We start from the raw sequence: 22,122 nt of genomic DNA, 5'->3' as shown, positions 1-22,122 counted from the left end.
AAGAAGCCGCCTTAGACCAGAGCCCCTGTGGGAGGCTGCTGTTGTGCAGTGGAAACAGCTTGACAGGAAGGGACATGGGGCGGGGGGGGGGCCTTTGCTGTGCTGCTTTTGTAGCCCCAGAGCAGGAGAATACAGACACCTTTGCGTTCCCAGAGAGGGAGGGGATCTCCTTCTTTGGAGGTCTTCAAGCAGAGGCTTGACAGCCATCTGTCAGGAATGCTTTGATGGTGTTTCCTGCTTGGCAGGGGGTTGGACTGGATGGCCCTTGTGGTCTCTTCCAACTCTAGGATTCTATGATTCTATGAATGGGGAGGTGTGGGTTTTGTGGAATGGACAATGCCAGGGAAGATTTTTCATGTGTTTTGATTTGTTGGAAGCCTCCCAGAGTGTCTGGGGGAACCCAGTCAGATGGGTGGCATATAAATTTTTTATTATTATTATTACTACTACTACTACTACTATTACTATTATTAGTTTTGGGAGCTTCCTTAGCAAGAAAGAGGCTGGTGTGAGAAGGAGGCAAAAGGAATCAATGATACTTTTGGAGGGGGAGTTGAGGGGGGAGGCAAATGGGGGAGGGGTTGGTGCATTGCTCTTGTTGGAGGACTTGGCATGTGCCACTCTTGAAACCTTTGCGGAGCTTCCTCTCCACGAACTGCGGTTATTACTGCCAATTGCCTGCTTCCGAGGGTTCCCTCTTGGACCCCTTTGGTCACTAGAAGAAAGGGCACTTTTCACTTGCTTGCACCCTCAATGTCTGTCTCTCCTCTCTGCATATCACTCCTGAATTCTGGACATCTCTGGGTGTGTGTGTGTGTGTGTGAGAGAGAGAGAGAGAGAGAGAGAGAGAGAGAGAGAGCTTGGAAATGTTTGCATTTTTGCCTTGTGTGTATAATACCAACCTTGCTATTATTTTCTATGTACTACATTAAGGTAAGAAACAATATACGCAGTGTTATATTTGTTTTAAATGTCGCAATGGTTTTGCGGCTCCCAGGTTTTCTTTTTTCCTTCGGAAACGGGTCCAAGTGGCTCTTTTTGTCTTAAAGGTTGCAGACCCCTGCGATAGCCCCAAAGAGGAAGCTCAGTAGCCTCACATGGGCTTATATAGATCCCGTATTGCTGCTCTTTCTCAGCACCCCATTGGTCAGATTGCACCCCAGCAACACGGGACCCACCTATCAAGGGTTGTGGCTGATCCATGATTACCCACCCACAACACCGGGTCAGGTGGCCAGGTCGCACCGCAACACGTGCCCTCTTTTATGGAGGACACACTTTCCCATGCCCAGGGTCCTAGTGGTTTTCTGCTTGTCCCATACTTTCTAGGCATGGGTTCAAGCAGTTTTGCCTTTGCCCCGCAGCTTTCCCCCAGGAAACCTGCTCTTAAGCACTAAATTGGCGATCTGCAGAACACTTGATTGTTGTTTGTTCTGATTGAGCACTAAACTGCAAGTTTCTCCCAGGGAAAGCAGAGGGAGAAACTGAGGTGCAAATAAGCCCTAATTGTACAGGTCTGGCCTAATATATTTAGAAAAGAGGCACCTTGTTTTTATCTCTTATCAGGACAGTGGCGTTATGATGGTAAGCTTAGTGCTGTTATCCTAAAATGCTAGCAGAAAGGAGTCACATCCTTTGAGAGAGTTTGGTCATCTAACTCAGCTCTGGAAGCAGGGCAGGGGATGGCATCATATAGACTCCAAACAGGAAAGGACATGGAGCCTTCCAAAGCTATGCAAGCTCTTAAGCTCATCCCCCAAATAAGTTCAGTCTGGAAACTTTAGGCTAACATATGTGTTATGATCAAACATCACATTAAACATTTGGCACTTTTTCAGCTTTTCCATTATGCATCTTCTGTTACTCACTGGAAGCCTGGAGGTCACTAAATGAAAGAGACTGGCTGGCAGGAAAGAGTACTTCCTTCCTGTCTCATTTTCGGCTTGTTTACTTACCATATTTGATGGAACCATTGTGTGGAATCAATTAAGGATGTTCACTTTTTAAGTGTCTGTCTGCATGGAGAGCTTTCTGTGCTCTTAGTCTTAAGTTTTTAAACATAACTATAAATGCAGAGAGCAGGATATCTCCGCTGTCTGAGGCAGGAGGAACAGTCTCCATCCTGCCAAGGTTGCAGCCCAGCTGCCCACTCCCCTATTTACATACCCAGGCAGAATGTTGCAGGAACGGACCCTGTCTGTATGTGTGTCTTGTGCTGTATGCAGGACCAGATTTAGATGAAGAGAGGCCCTAGGCTACTCCACTAGTGAGGCCCCTCCCTATCCCCCACCCTCAAAACTAGAAGAAAATGGAAGAGTCTTATAAACAAAATTGAGTGAAGCCAAGGATGATGACGAGTATTTAAAATTCTGCAATTCACAATTTCTCCTCCAAAGGACATAAGATTTTATTGTTAAATACCATGGTGAATTTTTAAAAACTCATAAAATTAATACTGAAAAACTTTTGCAATAACTGAACTTTGTAAACCTTTTGTAGAATAAGCATTATTTTTTTAGGAAAATGAAGTTGTAATGTTATTCTTAAAAAAAAAAAAAAACTGAAGGAGTGTGTCAGCTCAGCCCTGTAGAGCAGTGGCATTGCTTGGGTTCCTGTTGACACAGGCGGTCCTGCTTACATGTGCACCAAAAATGGAGCCGGAAAGGGGTGGGGCAGAATGGGTTGGGGCGGAATGGGCAAATCCTCACTTCCTTGTGTCCTGTAGTGAGCCCGCAGTGTAAGTAGCTTCCACAGGGAACCCACAGAAAGAATGTGAGTGGTCAAGGGAGCCATGGACTCAAAAAGGTTGAAAACCACTGTTTTAAGCAATGGGTGTGTCATCCCTTATTCCTAAAACATCATTTCTCATTTTGAGATTTTTCTCTGTATCTCTGTTTCATGTTCTAATCCATGATTAGAAAATATTTTAGAGTTTCTCTATCCCACCGAATTAGCCCAGTGATTTAAGTAGTGAGCCATACTAATACAATCTCTGGAGTGGAAGAGCCATTTCACAGTTTCAGGATAATTGCTCCCTTTTATACAGTACACGTGCCTTTGAATACCGTTGGCTTGCTTTGAATCTAGGATATGCAAAGGCATGAGAAATAAACAGAGAAAACTATTAGTCTGTTATTTTTTACTACCTCGGATTCACTCTGGGCTAGGTACCGAACTTAAAACACTTAACAACCGCAGAAACAAGGGTCTGTCGAGAAAAGTTCAAGGCTCCAGCTGCTTAAGATGCAATAGCATCTTAATATTGCATAATACTTGGAGCAGCAGGCTTGGTCAACTTCCAAGATTCAGCTGGAACATATGCCAAGTCTCAGAAGACCCCACTAATTACTGAAAGAGAGTGACAGAAATTGGGATAGCTCATCTTGCTCCCCACTTCTGGTTTGCTAGCAAAGGGACGGAAACATTGGTTTAGGAATCCAAAGTGCTATTTTCCACCAGTTTCCCTCCCATTCTCCTAGCAGTTCATAGCCTTTGGGGGGGGGGGGCGGCTTGTGTATGTAGATAATGTATACTAGGGGTGGCTAACTTGTGAAGCTCCAGATTTTGCTGGACTACAATTCTCATGATCCCTAACCATTGGCCATATTAGCTATGGATGATCTCAGAGCTCCCTTAATGTCCATATATATGAGTAGTGGAGTCTTATACATACCCACTTAGAAATCAGCTCCATTAATTCCAAGCAGATTTACTCCCAGATAAGTGTGCATTATACGGCAGTTTTATTTCATCGACATATTTTGCAAGCAAACTCGTACAAGGTTTTCTTGTGTCTGAAATGAAACAGTGAAAGTGTTGTTTTTTTCATTAAAAAATAGCAAAATAATTAGAACCGACTAGACAGAATTTATGATTACCCTTTTAGTCCTGGCATTTTCTAGCAATTAAAACTGGCACCAGAGTGAACCTGGTGCAGTTCATTCATTGACATGAATGCAATGTTCTTTGAAAAAGACTCATAAACCCACATGCAGTCTGTGCCTCCTGAGGTTTGTATTTGCATTTCTGTAATACGCAAAGAAGTATAAAACTTTCTGTAGCCAGATAACTACACAGTCTGATCTGCATGGTTTATTCCACCAAGCACATGGAATATCATGAGCTCAAAAACTGTGACTCTAAAATTTAAGGCAGAAGTTTACAAACTTGTTCCGGGCACATCTTCTCTTGAGACTTCTGTATTTTTCTTAGTGCTTGTGCACTTACATGCCTAGTTAGGTGAATCTCACCCATTGATTGTAGTAATTTGATATCCTTGATACAAAATTCAGTATATAAATCCTATGAGCTACAGGCAGAGATACTGCATGCAGCACAGACTACCATCAAGAGGCATCACAAGTGAATCACTGCGGAAAGGATATAGCCAAGATTCCATTAGGCATCTCCATTCACCCTCAAAATCAAGATGATTTTCTTTACACAGTAAGTAAGACCTAAAGAAGTAAAAGGAAGAAACTAGGTACATTCTGTTCTGTTCTGATGCAATCACTATATTTTAGAGGTGTGGAGACCAAAAGCTGTCAGAAGTATTATCTCTGCTTAGCGAAGAAATTGCAAGCTGCCATTCTGATCTCATAAGCATCACTGAACTCTTCAATAACTCAATACAATTTACAGAAAACAATCCTCAAATCCTCTCTTTTACAAGAAGAGAGTTGAAATTCATTTTGCAGAAAATAACAGAAGAGAAAAGCATGGCAATGCCAACTGCCCAGTAGTAGAGTCAGGGAAATTAGTTTTCCTCTGTCCAAAAGACCCTCTAGTACCCAACTTGGTTTCTAAAATTAAGCTTCTGGCACAGGGATACCCAACCTTCCAAATTAATCTGGATTTATGATTAGAAAAAATAGAGAAACTTCAAGAAATCAAAACTGGCAGGTTAGTTCCTCACTACATGCCAAGTGTGGTGATTGCCTGATATACTTAGGGCAGAAGTGGATTTAGAGCAATGTGACCAGTTTGCCCACAACAGGCACCAAACCTTGGGGGCACTGCAGGGGGCACCAGAACTATGTTGTAGAATGGAAGGAGAGAGGCAGGGTGCCAAATTTTGGCGTCACACCGCAAGCTGCTGAAATTTGAGACCCCAATGTCTGAAAATGAGTGACAGCAAGGCACAAAATATAAGATTATGGGAACTCAATAGCTCTCTATGCTTTCCTAGGGAGGCTCATATTACACTGTAAGAACCACCAGTATATAACTGGCGGCAAATGTGCTGTTTTTTTTTTTTTAAGCAAGCCATCACCATCAACACTTGAGCAACCTTTGGAAGACCTGAAATACACATTGACAAAAGCTGTATAGGCCTGTCAGAGCTCCTCTCAGCTAGAGCTAAGCACTGACTGTCATCTCATTCCAACTAATAAAAGACGTATTCATTTGACTTTCTTCTTCTTCTTCTTCTTCTTCTTCTTCTTCTTCTTCTTCTTCTTATTCTTCTTCGTCTTCTTCTATACCTGTACAAGTGCAGTTAATTGGTTGGGCCTAGAGTTTGTTTTCTGCATTGACATACTAAGAGAAGTTCATGGACTCATTGCTTAAAGAACCAGGAATTGCAGTGTAATTTGCAGTGACATTGGAACTCTCATGATGCAAGGAATGGGCCAAGAACAAGACCCACCTTTTCCTAACGCATTTAAGGATCTTGAAACCCACCCAAATGCTTGCATGTAACTACAATTAGTTGCTATATCTCCTTATGCTAATTGTAACCATTTGAGGTGGGTCACTATGATGCAATAAACAGAATCTATTTTTACAATGGGCTTTTACCCTTCTGTGCTGTTCGTAGTTTATTTGTTTACATTTCACATACTAATGGTATTATTATAATGTGAGTTTTGGCATATAAATTCTTGGACATTTTGTATGCTGTGGGTGCCCTAATCAATTGATCTATCACTACAATTCCCATGGTAAGGGATAGACAACTTTGTCAGTTTCAGTTTATCACATTTTTTCCTATCTTCAGTTCATCAGATTTCCACATCGGATTGCAAAACAAACAAACAAATCATGAAAATTCATCAGCATTTTCATTTATCCTAAGGCACATTTTTTGTATACCATTTCCCCTAATGTACCACATTTTTGCAAGTGATTTTCCCCTAATGCAATGCATTCTTGTACATCATTGTCTCTAATATATGCCCTTGTATGCACACTTCCCCTAATACGTGCATTTTTGTACAGTTTTGAGTTGGAGAATTTTGTATCACGGAAATGAAAGAAGTGCAAATTTCAAAAAATGGCTGTACTTATGTTCATGTATTGTTCTGGGAAGTGGAAATCTGATACATTTGCTTTAAAATATGAACTGAATCCCTACCATCCCTACCCATATAAGTGTGGGACCAAAGGCAAGCTGTGTGGGGTCAAGAAGTGGCCAGGACAACACCTTATCTTCCCCCCTCTCGCCCCCTCTACTATCAATGCCCTTTTCAGTCTGTCCCTCTTCCTCTCCACTCAGGAGCCTGTCAGGGCAGGGGCGAATTGGTCTGAAGGGTCCCTTGTAAAGGGGTTGCCCATCCCCATCTTCTTTGATTGTTCCAGCAATTTCATCTCCAACAGCAGGCCTCCACAACATTATATTGCTCCTGGAAGAGAAGAAAGAAGCAGAAGGCAAGGGGTGGACAAACGGGAAATTATTGCTGTCGTGGAATGTCTTCCTCCTCCTCGTTGCTTCAGTTTCACCTTCATTTTCTGCAGCAGCACAGCAAATGACTGCTTTTCAATACATTTTTCATGGCTCTCACTCTTCAGCAACCCAATTTGATTTTATCAATAGAATATTAGATTTGAAAACAGCTCATGAGCTGAGCGGGAAAGCAGTTTTCTCTAGTCCCTCAGACTGCCCAGTTTTACAGGATTGAACTTCATTCTCAGACACAAAAGAAAGGGAAAGTTTATCTTGTGCCTCTGAGCATTTCCCATTATCTGAGACTAACATTAGCAATAACTTTTCAGAAGAAAGAGGGGAAAACTTGCTTTCACAATGGATGGACAAATCAGAAATATATTGTGAGGCAAAGGAAACTTTCATGGTCTATGACGAGGATGGGAAAAAGCACTCTTCCTACTTGTGATTCTTAGCAACTGGCATTCAGAACCAGAGTGGAGGGAGTCTATAGACATCATGGCTGGTGGACATTGATAGCTTTTGTTGGAAATGCAATAGCAGGGATCATTCAGTTAGTAACCCAAGGGGGAAAATGTTTATAGCTTGCCCAAGTGTTACCTAGCAACCACTCCGAGTGGCATGAACTTTGCTGAGGTAACTCAAATTCTGATTGGCTGTGTGGTTCTAAGGGAGTTTTCCCCTCTAGGTGTGATTATATGAACTAGACCTGAAGTAAAAAAGTCAAAATCTCTCAATTCCTTTCCCCTCAAATTTTGTGCTGTTTTCCCCCAGTGAAAGCTTTCTCTGTGTGTTATTTTAGAGGACTTTGCTAACAGCCTTATCCTCCATGCATTTGTCTAAACCATTTTTAAAGCCATCGGAGTTGGTGGCCATCACTGCAACAGGAACAAATGGCATGCACTTTCATAAACAAAAGCAACTTCTTTTGGTGCTAACTTGGAATAAGGCTTATTAATACTGTAATCTCAAAAGTGCCATCAAACATATTCATCTCTGACTAACACAGCTTTCATATTACAAAGGCCAAAGAACTTACTGAAGAACTTTCCTCCAACATACACTAGTGCAGTGTTTTTCAACCTTTTTTGGGCAAAGGCACACTTGTTTCATGAAAAAAATCACGAGGCACACCACCATTAGAAAATGTTAAAAAATTTAACTCTGTGCCTATATTGACTATATATAAAGTAATTTTCCCACGGCACACCAGGCAACATCTCGCGGCACACTAGTGTGCCGCGGAACAGTGGTTGAAAAACACTGCACTAGTGTCCGGTTGGAAATTGCTGAAATGTCCAGGAAAATCTGTGTCAGTCAGAGATGAATATGAGATTTTGAGATTACACTACCCATGGCGGTAGTGTAGATTTTGGTGATTTCCATTCTTGTTCAAAAACTTTGTCCAAAACTAACATACGCAGAACTAGTGAGAATTGAAGGTACTTATTTTCTGGCCAGTTATGGGCATTTCAGGTGAAGGAAATTCACAAAGCATCTGCCCTTGTTCTGTCTTTTTTCAAGTTTATTGCTGTATTTGGTCATGATAGATATTAGCTCTACCATAAGGCTGAATTAACTTGCACCGTTTGTCAGATTACATTAAGGCCTCACTTCAACATAGAAAATTTAATTATCCTAAAATACCTAATGCGGTACACAAAATAATGTTAACTGTCATGTCAAAATTGCTAAGTAGATAGATACAATGATTGAAGCTTGGGTTTCATTAGACACTATATTACAAAGAGCTGTACTGAAAGATCTATTGAGTACAGTCTCCCTGACAGAAGTTAATTTGCAGCTTTCATTTAAAGAAAGTTCCCAAATAAGAAAATATCAAACTTGACACTCCTATTATGTTTACAGTTTAAAAAAGAAAGAAAGAAAGAAATGTGTCAAGCTTCTTCAAACCACACAATATGCAAGGGCTAAGGTTTTTTCCATTTTCAAAGCCAAACTTAACAAATTTCGCAGGCATATGCTATGGCATGATGCTAAGTTTAAAAGAGGCCAGAGGTCTAGCTGTAAAAGAAGTCACAGAGGAGGATGTGATACGAGTTACATTTTGGAAATAAAACATCTTGCCAGAGATCTGGGTGCTCTGTTCCTGCCAGCTGTCACAATGTATGAAAGCACCATATAAATAGTTGTGTGTATATAATTACACTGATTTGCAATGAGGAACTTGAAATAAATAAAGAGTCGTAAGAAGGAAGTGAAAGGACCCGTAACTATAGCCACACTATGGATAGATCCAAACTTTGTCCCTTAAAAATCAGTGGGATATGATTAGGAAGATGAAAACAAAAGAAAGAGGGCACTACAGCAGTTATAAAAGATTTGTAAGAAGAAGTAAAACAATAAATATAGCTACAATATAGATTGGATCCAGATTTTGCTGTACTTCGTGTTTACACTAAGTATACCGGTAACTAACTTTGCATCTAACCCAAAATGCAATTTCAAGAAGTCCTGTTCATTACCCTTCTTCACACTGTAAACCTAAGTGTGAGCAGCTGGTTCCTGTCTATGTATCTCAGAAGATCCTGGTGTGAAAAATGAAACAGTAAACAATACATGTATATTGTATTCTTAACGGCTTCCCAGTTGAGTGATAAGTCAAAGGATAAAATGCCAAAGGTTATTCATACAAACTCTGGAGTCATTCTATTGAGCCACTAAAATTGTGCTGGAAATTCCTCCCAGGCAGACTCAGGCTGTCATATCACAGTGTGTTCCTTGTGCAGCAATCATCTTAGCCACTTCCCCCATGCCTACCCAGGCAATTACCAGCCACTGGCATCTTGGACATTTAAGAGACGTTGATCCCTCTGAAACATAACCCTACGGGATCCTATGGCACAGCAGTGGCTCCCTGTTCTTTGTCACGTCATTAAAATGCTAAAGCGCTCATGCTTTCCGATCATTCCACAACACTGTTGTACCTCCCCAGTAATCTTAATATCCCCATGCCAGAGGCTACCTGTATTCCCCATGGTGGACATGAATTTTAATTCTGACTAATTTTTTTAACGAACACTCAATGTATATTGTCATTTGACTGTTTGCATATGGATGGATGAATGGAGAGGTTTTGCAAAAGACTTTTAGCTGTATGCATTAATGCTTAACTATTCATTAATGCTAAATCAAAATAATAAATGTCATAAAATCGTCTGGTGAGGTGGCGCAGGGGGGAGGGTCTCATCAGAAATGAGGATCAGGAATGTGAAAGGATGTCTTCATTCCAACTGTTTTGCTCAGCTAACGGCAGATTTTTTTATGACATGGCCTCAGAAGTTGCCCAAACTAGAGTTCTTGCAGCAGTGAGAATGCAAACTCCATTCTCAACAGATGGTGATTGCTCAACTTTAAATTTCAAATTTGCCCTTTATTACCTAAGTTTAAATGAAGACAATAATGCCCAGAGGGCTTTCACAGGCTAAATAAATTTCCCCTGCTGCTTCACAACCATGCTGGTTCCACGGGGAGTCAGTGATACAAAGCAGAAATATCCTTTTAAAGAAAAACAGGATGGTGAGATACCAGCTGCATTGTCATTTAACCAGACGATAAACTACAATCCTAATTATTTACATGTGAATCAAAAGAACTGATACAGTTCTAAATGGAAACTGCCTTGGTTAACTGAAAAACGCAATGCTACCCATTCTGTATATATGCCATCAAGAAAAATAGGTTGTTCTTCTAAGGCAATAATCCCTTCCTGCCCCCAAAAAATCATAGGGTCATAGAACCGGAAGGATCCTTAGACATCTGTGCTCATGGCAGGATTCCTGCAATCCCAGGAGCTATGATGGCTATTCAACTTCTTTTAAATTCTTCCAGAGAAAGTTGGGCTGTAGCTCAGTGGTAGAACATCTGCCTAGGTTCTGTGGAATGTAACATAAGCAGTCAAGTACAACACTTCCTGCTTGCCCAGAGTGGACACGCAAGGGGGTGGTGTTACTCTAGCCAGGAGGACTTCCTGTCACACCTATCTGGAGCTTCCTCCCCCTGCATGTCACCAAGTAGATGGGCGTGACCCTGGGAGACCCCATAAAAGGGCCAGTCGTGCAGCCATCTTCCCTTGTTCTTCTTCTTCTTTTGATGCTGATACTGATGTATTTTGCTGTCTGCTGGTGCTCAGCCAGCAGCACATGGGCTCATTCCCATATGGGATGAATTCAAACTGTCTTCTGTAACTACAAGCTTAAGACTGCCTTGAGGAATCCAACTGTGAACTGAATGTGAGTAACCTTCTTATTACTTTTAAAAGAAGATTGTTGTGTCCTTATTCTTTCTAGGAGGGATAAAAGGGGACTTACCAGAAACAAAACCCAGATTGGATTGCTTAAGTAAAGAGATTCAAACGATTCTACCAACTAGCTTCCTGATATATACCGGAGAATGTACTCTGCTCACAAGTGTGAGTGGGGAAGGATAATATTAAATCAATATATAATCTCCTAGTATCCACAACATTCCCACAGGTTCAGTCTCCAGGATCTCTGGGTATCTCTGGGAGAGACCATCATGCTATCTGTCATGAATGCTTTAGATGAGATTCCTGCATTGCAGGAGGTTGGACTAGATGACCCTTGGGTCCCTTCCAACTCTAAGATTCTATGATTCTATTATTCCTGCCTGAAACCCTGAAGAGCTGCTCCTGCCAGTCACTGTAGACAGCGCTAAGCTAAATGGGCCAATGGTCTGACTCAGTATAAGGCACCTTCCTAGCTGGCCCCCAGCATCTCCTGGACCAATCTCCACCACTGTTAAATAGCTCTTACCATTAGGAAGTGTCTCCTTGCAATCTTCATCCATTAATTGCAATCCTGGCCTCTGGAGCACCAGAGAAGAAATCTGCTCTATTTTTAAAAAATTAAATTTGTATACTGCCCTTCAGTCAAAGATCACAAGGTGGTTCACAACATAAAAATACAAAATGAGAACACAAAATACATAATAAAACAAAAACAGAAACCAACCAATAGCACCCCCTCCCACAAACACATTTATAAGGCTATAGAATGCTAATCAGTCAATGTTAATATAGAGAAAGGTCGTCATCTGTCCAAAGTCATCATGTTAATGTATTTTGCATATTGTGTGTAACAAATTATATCATAGTCTAATGAGTATTTCCCAACAAATGCTTCATACAACTACCTAGGTGTGCAGTACAAAAGTGCTAAATCATCCTCTACAAAAAGTGCCAAATCATTTTTAGGAAACACTGCATCAAGAGCCGGAAGAGTGCTATTATACTCAACATGTTCAGAGTCCATGACATGCCACTTCTGGAAAATAATGACTCGGTGTTTCTGAAAGGGCCCTTTTAGATGACAATCTGACACTTTTGTAACATGCACAGCTCAGCCCTTTTCTGGTGCATTACTTAGAAATTCTTCTGTGAGAACTCTTTGATGTATAAAAGGCAGAATACATCAGCACTTTTGCAGACTGTAAGTTTAGACTTGCTGATCTGAAAACCTTTGATAGCTCTTGTTCGTGGCAGGCAGAACACATTGACCATGAATCATTGCCTTTGCAAAACACCTTTGCCATCACACCCACAAAGAAGCATAAATGTGATGAAGCAGCTTATATTTATTAAAATATAACGGGGGGGGGGAGTCAGGGCAAAGGAGTTATCCACAAAATGTGGGAGGATGTGGTCCCTCCCATCTCCAAGGCATTTTTACTGCCACACACTGTGACCACACAGCAAAGGACTGAAAGGAAATTACCGGTATCCCTCTTTGCTGCATGTCACTTGTGCACTGGGAGCCAATATGGGCACTTTGGCCCCACTGGCCCAGTGTTCAGTGTGATGTCATGCATGCCCAACTCCAAGGGGTGGGGCATCCCAAGGACTCCCAAGTCAATGGTAGAGGGAAGGACCTGAGAGTGCCTTTAAAACCAACTTTTCCTTAAATTCTCTCAGCTGCTTGGCCTACCCACATTCCTCCCCTAGGAGAAACTACTCGAGAAGGGGGGTGGGGTGAATGGCATTGTAGAACAGAACTGCACAATATTGCACAGCACCAGTCATTGTTGCCACATATGGTTTGGAACTTGCTAATATTTCAACTTACATATTGTAATATGTTTGCTAAAAGTGCTTTGAAGAAGGCTGATCTAGGCAGATTGAGACATTATACAAAGACGCATGGTATGGTGAACTGTAGGTGTATTTCACAAGTCTGTGCTTTGCTGTTTCAGCTCCCATTTTTATCTACCTTCCCTGTACTTTATTATCACATTCTGAACACCCCACTTTATACGCGATGAGAGATGAGTCCAGCTTGGCTCCGATTTATATAAACTATTCAGTTAAGACAAAGGCATGGGCTCTCCGCTAAAGAAATAGAAAAATAAGGAGAAACTGAAGAGGAGGGGAGCAAATTCAACCATATTCATCCTGCTGTTTGAGGTTCTCAAACAGGCAACAGAATGAGATTCAAATGCTGCAGAACAGAAGCAACGAGTTCTAATGAAAAGCAGTGTGTTATAATATACCATCCCTTTTTTATTTTTCCAGATTTTACCATGACTATAAAGCTTTCAGATTAAAATTCATAAGATATGATCCAGTTATTTTATAAAGCTTGACTCAAGGAGTTATAATGGCATCACATTTTAAATGTCATTCCCTTCCACAGAACGATATGTGTGTGAAAGAGAGAGAGAATGAATGAGAGGGGAGAGGGGGTGGGGGTGGGGTGGGGAAGGTAAAGGCACACATTATCTTTGGGAGTCAATTTTCTTCCTGGTCTACAGTTGCTCCCAAGGTGAAGGCAAGGCTCATACTTCCTTCTTCCTCCAAGCCATTCATGGGTACAGTGGTCCTGTGTTCTATTTTAAAAGGACTGTTCTATTTTTAAAGAGGATCGTGCTCTCTCTGAAGGGATCCTCTGTTTTAGGGGTCAGGATCCTATGCTCATCCAGATGTTATTAGACTACAACTCCCATCAGCCCCAGCCAGCATGACAAATGGCCAGGGAGGATGGGAGCCAGAGTCTAACATATCTGAAAGACTAGAGGTCACCACTCCTGCTCTGTCCAGTCCATGTCCAGCCCATGCTCACCTTAAATATAAAGGACCACAAGAAGAGAGAGCAGGGATTTTGAATTGCCCATCAACAATTAGCACCAGGCAAATAGTCTGAGTAGACACACTTGTCACCTGGCCTGCCTTCCCCTTCATGATTTTGTCTCATCTTCTTCTAAAGCCACCCAAGTTGGTCCAACATGTTCCATTTCAGTTTGAATTGATAAAGTGTTGCGTGCATGTGTGTGAAGGGAATGTACCCATGGTCTTGGCTGTTGCTGCATGCTGCTATGAAAATAATAACTTACTTATTATATTATATTATATTATATTATATTATATTATATTGCATTTATGTCCCACTTTTTGTCTCCGAGGAGCTCAAGGAAGTGTATGTGGTATTGCCTCACAACAACCTTGTGAGATAGGTTAGGCTGAGAGGCAGTGACCGGCCTGAGGTTGACCAGAGAGCATCATGGCAGAGTGGGAATTTGAACCCTGGTCTCCCAAGTCCTATTCTAACTGCTACTGCACACTGGCTCTCCACACTGAGAGGACCCTGGAGACTAGAAGTGGCCACTCCCTGCCCAGCAGCATTTCCTCATTTCCCATTTTACCAAGCTAATTCCCTACATGTTCAGGACTGGCACCTGCACACAGACCTCTGTGGCAAGGGACTCCCCAGGCAAACATAAGAAAAGTGTGGCTGGATTATACCAAAGGCCCATCTAGTCCAGCATTCTCTTCTTACAGTGGCCAATCTGGTGCCTGTAGGAAGCTCTCAGAACCCACAATCAGCCTGAATGGTGAGAATTACTTTTTAAAAAATATGTTCAAATTTTTGTCATGTCCAAATACATGTGGGCCAGATGTAAAGCAGCAAACTGGGAGAAGACAGAGAGACATGTTCGATGCCTGTCTGAATCCAAGGCTGAGGCTATGGAAGAAACAAGACCCTTTGGGGCTGTTGATGCTGCAATCCCCTCCATCGTAGGCTCAGTTTGTCTATATATGTAAATAAGCCATATATCATAAAGACACCACAGTCTCTGCACTGCTCAGAGATTCGGGTGGCATGCAACAACATTTAGTGTGCAGGAGCCATCATGTGCCATTTCCAGTTCTGTAGTCTCAGCTGTTTTGCATTTGTTCCCACCAGTGGAAGTACAAATGAAAAAGAGAACTGAGTCGGTTGGCGGTGGAGGAATGGTTTCATTTTCAGTCGCAGAGACAAGACAGCAGCCAACTCACAAAGCTAATGATCATATCTGGAGATGGTCCAAAAGTTAATGCAAGCCAAGCTGAATAGCTGACAGTTTGGCCAAACCTGTTAAGTCTTTTCTGAAGTCTGAGTTAGGGTCACCTGGCAGATACCATTTCCTCCCTGCCTGAAATGTTTACCACTCCATCAGCCATTTTTAAGGGACAAGGAGACATTGCAGTAATAGACAATTTAATGGCAGACAGCTGCCAAAGATCAGATGGCGCTAAAGACTGTTTGGAGAGGGGGAGAGAGAGTGGAACGAGAATAAGTGAAAGCTGGAGAAGGTGCTCACACCTAAAAAATATCCCTCAGATCCTGAAATATAGCTGAACAAAATCAATGAGGCACCCCTCTACGTGCATTTCTTGTTATAGATCTACATTTAAAGGTCCTGTGTTTGTGCTTACGTGAATGAAACTGGCCCTGTCTACCTTGTAGGTAGTCATATGCCTGCAGACATCATAGACATGCAATGATGGATCATAGAATCATATAATTGCAGAGTTGGAAGGGACCCTGAGGGTCATCTCGTCCAAACCCCCTGTAATGCAGGAATATGCAGCTGTCCCATATAGGGATCGAACCTGCAACCTTTGTATTATCAGCACCATGCTCTAATGAACTGAGCTACGGGAAGTGCTAAGAAGAAATGGAAAAGGATTACAATATAATGCACACAAGTCTGGACCTATGGGAAGAAACCAGTAAAAAAGCTGTAAGATTAATGGGAACCAAATGCAAGTCCTCTCTTTAGCTTCTGTTTACATTTTAGTTGCTTAATTATTTCTTGTAAACTGAGAGGGCAGCAAGAATGAGCAGATTGGTCTAATAAACACATAGGCTTCCTCCAAATGCATGGAAGTTGGAGCTGGCACACATACAACATTTTGGAGTGGGAGCAATGGACACAGTCCTGCATGGGTTGAGTCTACGTAGGGAGGGAAGACAGGAACAGATCTACTCTGCTGCATAGGTAAGCCTTGAGCAGGTGGTGTGGGCTGGGCACCATTACTCTCCCAGCTTCCCAACACAACAGATTGCTGGCCCTAACTAAGAGGAAGAGAGGCAAGTGCAGGGAGCTTGGCCCTGTGTGGTGCCAGCAAGTAGTAAGGTGATGCTAAAAGCAGTAGCCCATTGCTGCAGTAGATGCATTAGCTTCAGGACTTCAGAGCAGGAATTCAGGACTTTGTAATGTCAGCCCTAGTCACCTGTCCAATTTGGCTAGTAAAGCAGATGCTGATAAGGATCTGGCCCCTGGAGCCAAAATGGTTCCCCACCCCTCGTTTGTGGGGTTACTATGGAATAGGAAACGGAGACACCCCAGAGTAAGCAGGGGTGTAGCCCCAAGTGTGTGTGATAAATGTGTACACACACACAGCAGTGATAAGCTACTGTTGTGTAGACCTCAGGTTGTTAGAAAGCCCCAGGCCAAGCTACTCCTAGCTGCCACATATTTCTGTAATGTGCCTAAAACTTGCTGGAAAGCAGTTTTTAAAAAAATAAAAATAAAAATGTGCATTGCCTATTAATTTAAGACCTTGATGCAGAATTCAAAGACATTTTATGTCGTAGTGCTAGCAGTGAAAAGACTTTTAGCTAAGGGGTGTAAAAAGGACAGAGTTAATTGTTAGCCCTGTACTTTATATTGGTATTTCAACTTTTCCAAGGATGAAACTCATAACCACTTTAAAGTATTTTAAGAAAATTTATGCAGTGGGGTTATTGTTGTTATTTTGAAGAAGAAAAACACCATTTGTTCTTTAAAATGCATTAGTAATATTAACAAATTCCCTTTCTTTCAACACAGTTCTCCCTTTTTTCATTATATTAAAAACAGTCTTCGAAATGAGACATAGAAACCACCAATTATATTCAGGATCTGTTACCACCCTAAGTTAAATCTTCAATAAAATGCTGCAGAGGTTATGATATTACCATGAGGTTTTTGCAAATGATCTAGGTTCAGAAACAATTTTGAACAATGGAAAGTATTTTATTATTTTTTAAAAAATACTAGAGAAAACATTCTGACCATTGTTGATACTAATTTATTCTACTAGCAGTAAACATATTGTCCATGAAGCAGTGCTTTCATGTTCTGTACATATGCATCCATGAAGGATGTATAGGACGGGCCCTACCATTAGGTTGAGTGAGGCAATCACCTCTGGCAGCAGATATTGGGAGGTGGCACCACTGACAGCCATTCCTCTTCAACTCCTGGCAATTTCTCTGTACTGGAAATCAGGCCTGTACATATCATCAGCATGTTATCACAGGTCTGTCAGATGCACTGTTCAATGCACCTTGCCTGGTGAGAGGTAAAATTCAAAGGCCAGTCCAACCAGCTTCTGTACATGCCTTTGCCTTAGGCAACAAGACATATAAGCAAGTAAAAAATCCAAGAATTTACAAAAATGGAAGGCATAATTCTTCCTTCTCTATCCCAAACACAGCTATTCATCAGTAATCTATCTTTGGCTAAGATTTAAAGCACATAGTACATCCCAGCATCATAGAAAAAACCACAGGAGAAAAGAGGTGGGAAATTGTGGAGGAGAGTGTGAATATCTGAGATATATCTATATATAGATATATATGTCACAACTGGCAGAGGGTAATTTAACTGATGGCACAGGTTACCCTTGTGCATCTTTGAATAAGTCAAACTGCATATATGGCAAGAACCCAAAGCTCCCTTTACCCCACATGCTACCACTGATTTTTGATCAAGCTCAAATGAACAGAACAATATGGTTATTTGGGCTGTGCAAGGGAATCGCAACACCTGGGCAGGCAAAGTGTTGCCACCCTCTTGGAATGGAACATGCACATTAGGGACCTTATTCCTTTTTGGATGTTTTATTCTATCCCCGCCACCCCATTCACACCAGACAGAAAAGGCATGTGGGGAAAAACAAATAAAGGAGGCATTTAAAAGAGTTGGATGTGTCCTAATACAATATGTACCACTGCAGCGGGAAGGTAAACGGCATTTCCGTGCACTCTGGTTTCCGCCACGGTGTTCCGTTGCACCGGAAGCGGTTTAGTCGTGCTGGCCACATGACCCGGAAAGCTGTCTGCAGACAAACGCCATCTCCCTCAGCCTGAAAGCGAGATGAGCGCCGCAACCCCATAGTCGCCTTTGACTGGACTTAACCTTCCAGGGGTCCTTTACCCTTTACTTTTTATTCATAAATTAACTAAGTTTGGATAATGTGTCATCACAACTGGGACAAATGGCAAATGCTACCCTGTAAAGGGTAGGTTCTCTATCTAAGATGGGTCTCCAATCCCGTATGACTCCTGACCTCATGCTAGCTAAGCAGGAAGACCACCTGCTGCCATAATGTCAACAAGAGTGGTGGAATAGAAACCAGCCTTCAGGTGTTGGCACAGGTATCCCAGTAGTTATATGATACCAGGTTGGGAGGAGCTGAAAGTTGGTGGGGTTGGTTATTGAGCTGGGTGCCAGGCTTTGGATGGGTCCAAGAATTAATTATGGTGTTAGTAGGTGTGCTTGCTTTGCTTATAATAACTATGCTGTTGTATTCAGTGTATTCTGAATTTGCTTGAAGCCGACACTTGGAAAAGGTTTGAGCTTTTGCAAGCACTCCCAAAAGCTCTGTCTTTTTCAGGTTGAGTAATCGTATGCTTGTGCAATCTGGCTATGTGTCATTATTTCATTCCTTCAGAAAAGGCATTTTTTAAAGGTATGTACGACCACCCGTTCTCGCTCTACACCTCCAGAGCTCCACTGAGATCTTTCTGTCCCAATCTTGCTTCAGTTGCACAGTCATAATTTTTGTCTCTTCTGATTCCAAGCATCATATTTGTCGTATTAGTTTTCTTGGGGGCATTTTTTTTTGCCTTTGAAAGAACAGGCCCAGAAATAATTTTTAATATTTTCCCTTAAAAGCACTGTGATCTAATAAATCAGGCATGACCTTGGAGAGCAGAGATATTCAGCAACGCTCAGAAATCTCAGACCTTCTCTGCTTCCTCAATTGGAAAATTAGGATAACAGCTACAAGCCACGGAAGGGGAAAGATTAAATATTTATGCAACAGTTTAAAGAGCAACTGTCGTAAGTATTACTGCAGTGCTGAGAGCAGAACAGTAGTATAAAGCAGAGCAAAGCTGAGGCTGAAGCCCCAGTGAACTCCAGTAAAAAGGATGCAGGGGGAGTCAGGCAGAAAAGAAATGGTAGCATGTTAATTATGAATATAACACTGAAAATTAAAGGAAATGAATGCAGAGTTGCAGTGAAGAATTTTAGATGCTTTTCCAAGCACCATTAGAGGCCCCACAGTTGAACAGAAAAGCCCCAGAACACATCTAAACAGTGGTAGTTAATATCTCAAAGTGCCTGTGCATTTTCAGGATACTTCTTTCAGACATCTTTAATGCTTCTCTGACAGTAAAAGCGGTGACATACTTATAAGCCTATGGCCCTATTCAGAAAAAAATGCCTCTGTGTCAAAATGTGTTTACATATGTTGGTCTAAGTCGCAGTATATTGCTATGATTTGGACTCTGTGGGTATATTATTCAAGTATTCCTTTATCTGATTCTTATTTTACTGTAAATAAAAGTATTTTTGCACTTTATAAATGCATGCTTTCCTTTGTTTGTGGTTGCTGGGTTTTGTGTTAAGGATTGTTGTTGCCTTCAGGTTTCTCGTGTTATTTTATTATATAGGCAGACTAACAAAGTCAGAATTGCAGCAACTGTGGCACATCACATTTGTGGTGTCTGTTAGGGCTATGCATCGGCTCTGTGTGTACCCTGAAGTACAAAGTCAATCCAGATGATTCAGGGTAGATTTTCACACGACCAAAGTTAGATTGTGCCATTAAAAAGGCATGTCAAGCCATGGCAGATCTACAGCGTTGTTGGTTTTTTCTGTAGGGGGCAGAAGTCTGCACTGCTGCAAGTGTGCAACCCCCCCCCCCCCACTGCTGGCAAGGGACACAAAGGCAGAAAGCCTTCTTCTCTTGGTGCTGGCAGTGGTGAGGGAATGATGAAAGGGAGAAAGGCTTTCTCCCCTTCATGTCCCATGCAGGCCTTCTTCTCTTGGCAATGACAGTGAGGGAATGACGAATGAAGTACTTTCCTTGACACTTCCTCTCCTTCCTTCACCCTACCAGATAAGCTGCTGGTTGGAAGACAGATCACTGTTGCCAGAAGCCAGATCACTTTCGGAGGACTTCACCTCCTTTTTCTTTCGTTCAGTCTGTTTCAGCATCTCCCCCACCCCATTTATTTGCCCTTCCATACTCCTCCTCTCCCTTCTCAAGTGAACCCCCTGATTTATAATGTTTATATCATTGCCCAGACACTTGAGTCTCAAGTCTCCACATTCTTTTCTTATACTGCTGGCCTCTGCTGATGGAGAAATGGAGATGTGCAATATGATGGTCAGGTGCCCCCATGTTAAATAGTCCTACACAGTCCACCCATCACTGCTGCAGCCAGGAGGATTTTGTATTCCACCATTAATAACAATAATAATAATAATAATGGGAGCATGGGAAAAGCAACATTTAAAAAAGATGCAAAACACCCGAACACAGCACAATGATATGGTATGCTGTCACAAAACCTTATGGTATCTACGTAAACATGATGCACTGCAGCCATAAAGTCAAACAATTATTATACAAAAGCAACAGTTATAATAATGCAAAGTGGTCAATCATATACTCAACATGACAACTTTATTACAGCGCTCAACTGAGATTGTAAGAGGAACAAGCAGCACACATAATTTTGAAGGAAAAGAGTACTGGGAGACAAGACGAATATATCAAGATTTTTTTATCCGAAACAATAATTACATTCAAAGGCTATAAACATATATACACTAGCAAGACTACAATGGCACGTCATAAGACAGAATGACAACTTATTGCTGAGGCTGAAATAAAGAAGCCTTGCGACAGTCAAGTGAAAAGCTTTTACTTCCTCCTAAAAAGTAAGCCTTGCCACTGTGCATAGGAAAGGCTCTCTTCCTCAGTCTATAGAACCCGTAAGAAACTGAGAACGCCTGCATGCATTGTCTTGTCACAGAAAAAAGCACCTTAACACAGGCCAACTATAATCCCACTCAGGTTAGCTTCATCACTGCCAACCTTGTTCGCTGCTACCTCAGAGGGTGGGGCTGCAACTCATAGGCTGAAATTACAGAAGAGTAGTTTGGGGTTGAACATTAGGAGAGAAGCTTCTCCCAATGCAGTTGACAATGGACTCAGATACCAGAGAGCGGGAATACGCTCTCACTTGCAGGAGGTCTTCAAACAGAGTCTAGGCGACCATCTGTTGAAGATGCTGTAGCTCCAAATGCCTCCAAGAGTTGAACTAGCCTACAAAGCTCCCTCCAACTCTGTGATTCCATGACACTGCCTATAGGGAGTTTGCTCTTGCTTGAAATTTATTTCTTGCACTGTGAGATGGTTCTTAATAATAAGTATAGGTGCTGGCTCAAAAAAAAAAAAAAAAAAAAACGGGAACGATCATCCACAGATGGCTAGTACCATCCTCTACCTGCTTTTAGCTGCAGATCCGCAGCATGAGTCCCTAGCTTGCAGTGAATCATAGCCGTGTGATTCCAGGACAGATGGCATGAGAGTTCTGAGTTTTGAAGTGTTAAGTAAGCCCTGCATTTGGGGTGAGAAATCTTTTCTTGGGAAATAAAATCTCAGAAGCATGGACGTTCATAGAAAGATGAACCAAAGGCGTAAACTGAGACTTCAGTCTCTTTTGTGCTTCACAAAGTCTGTGCAGTTTTGAAAACTTTGAGGCGAAATGTTCTGACCTTACAAACGTTATGAAAGAAAGTACCTGATTGTGCAATCCTATGTATGTTTACTGGGGGGGCGGGGCGGGGCGGGGGGAGTTCACTTTGCTCAGCTAGAAGATATACCACTGGGCCTTGCAACCTAGCTGTAGATTTTTCTGACAGCACCCCCCCAAAGCAGAGAGCTTTCCTTGCCCTTGTTACCCAAGATAATGTAACTAGAGGTGCTGGTGATTGAATCAGAGACCTTAAATGTCCAGAGGTGTGTGTTGATCACTCCCAGTAGCAGTCAACAGGGCCACTCCTTTCTTCCCAATGCCACATGTTTCTGCCAC

Source organism: Lacerta agilis, chromosome 5 (assembly GCF_009819535.1).
Source record: "Lacerta agilis isolate rLacAgi1 chromosome 5, rLacAgi1.pri, whole genome shotgun sequence".
NCBI classification, from domain to species: domain Eukaryota; kingdom Metazoa; phylum Chordata; class Lepidosauria; order Squamata; family Lacertidae; genus Lacerta; species Lacerta agilis.
The sequence above is the reverse complement of the archived record's forward strand: the minus strand, read 5'-3'. Positions refer to the sequence as shown.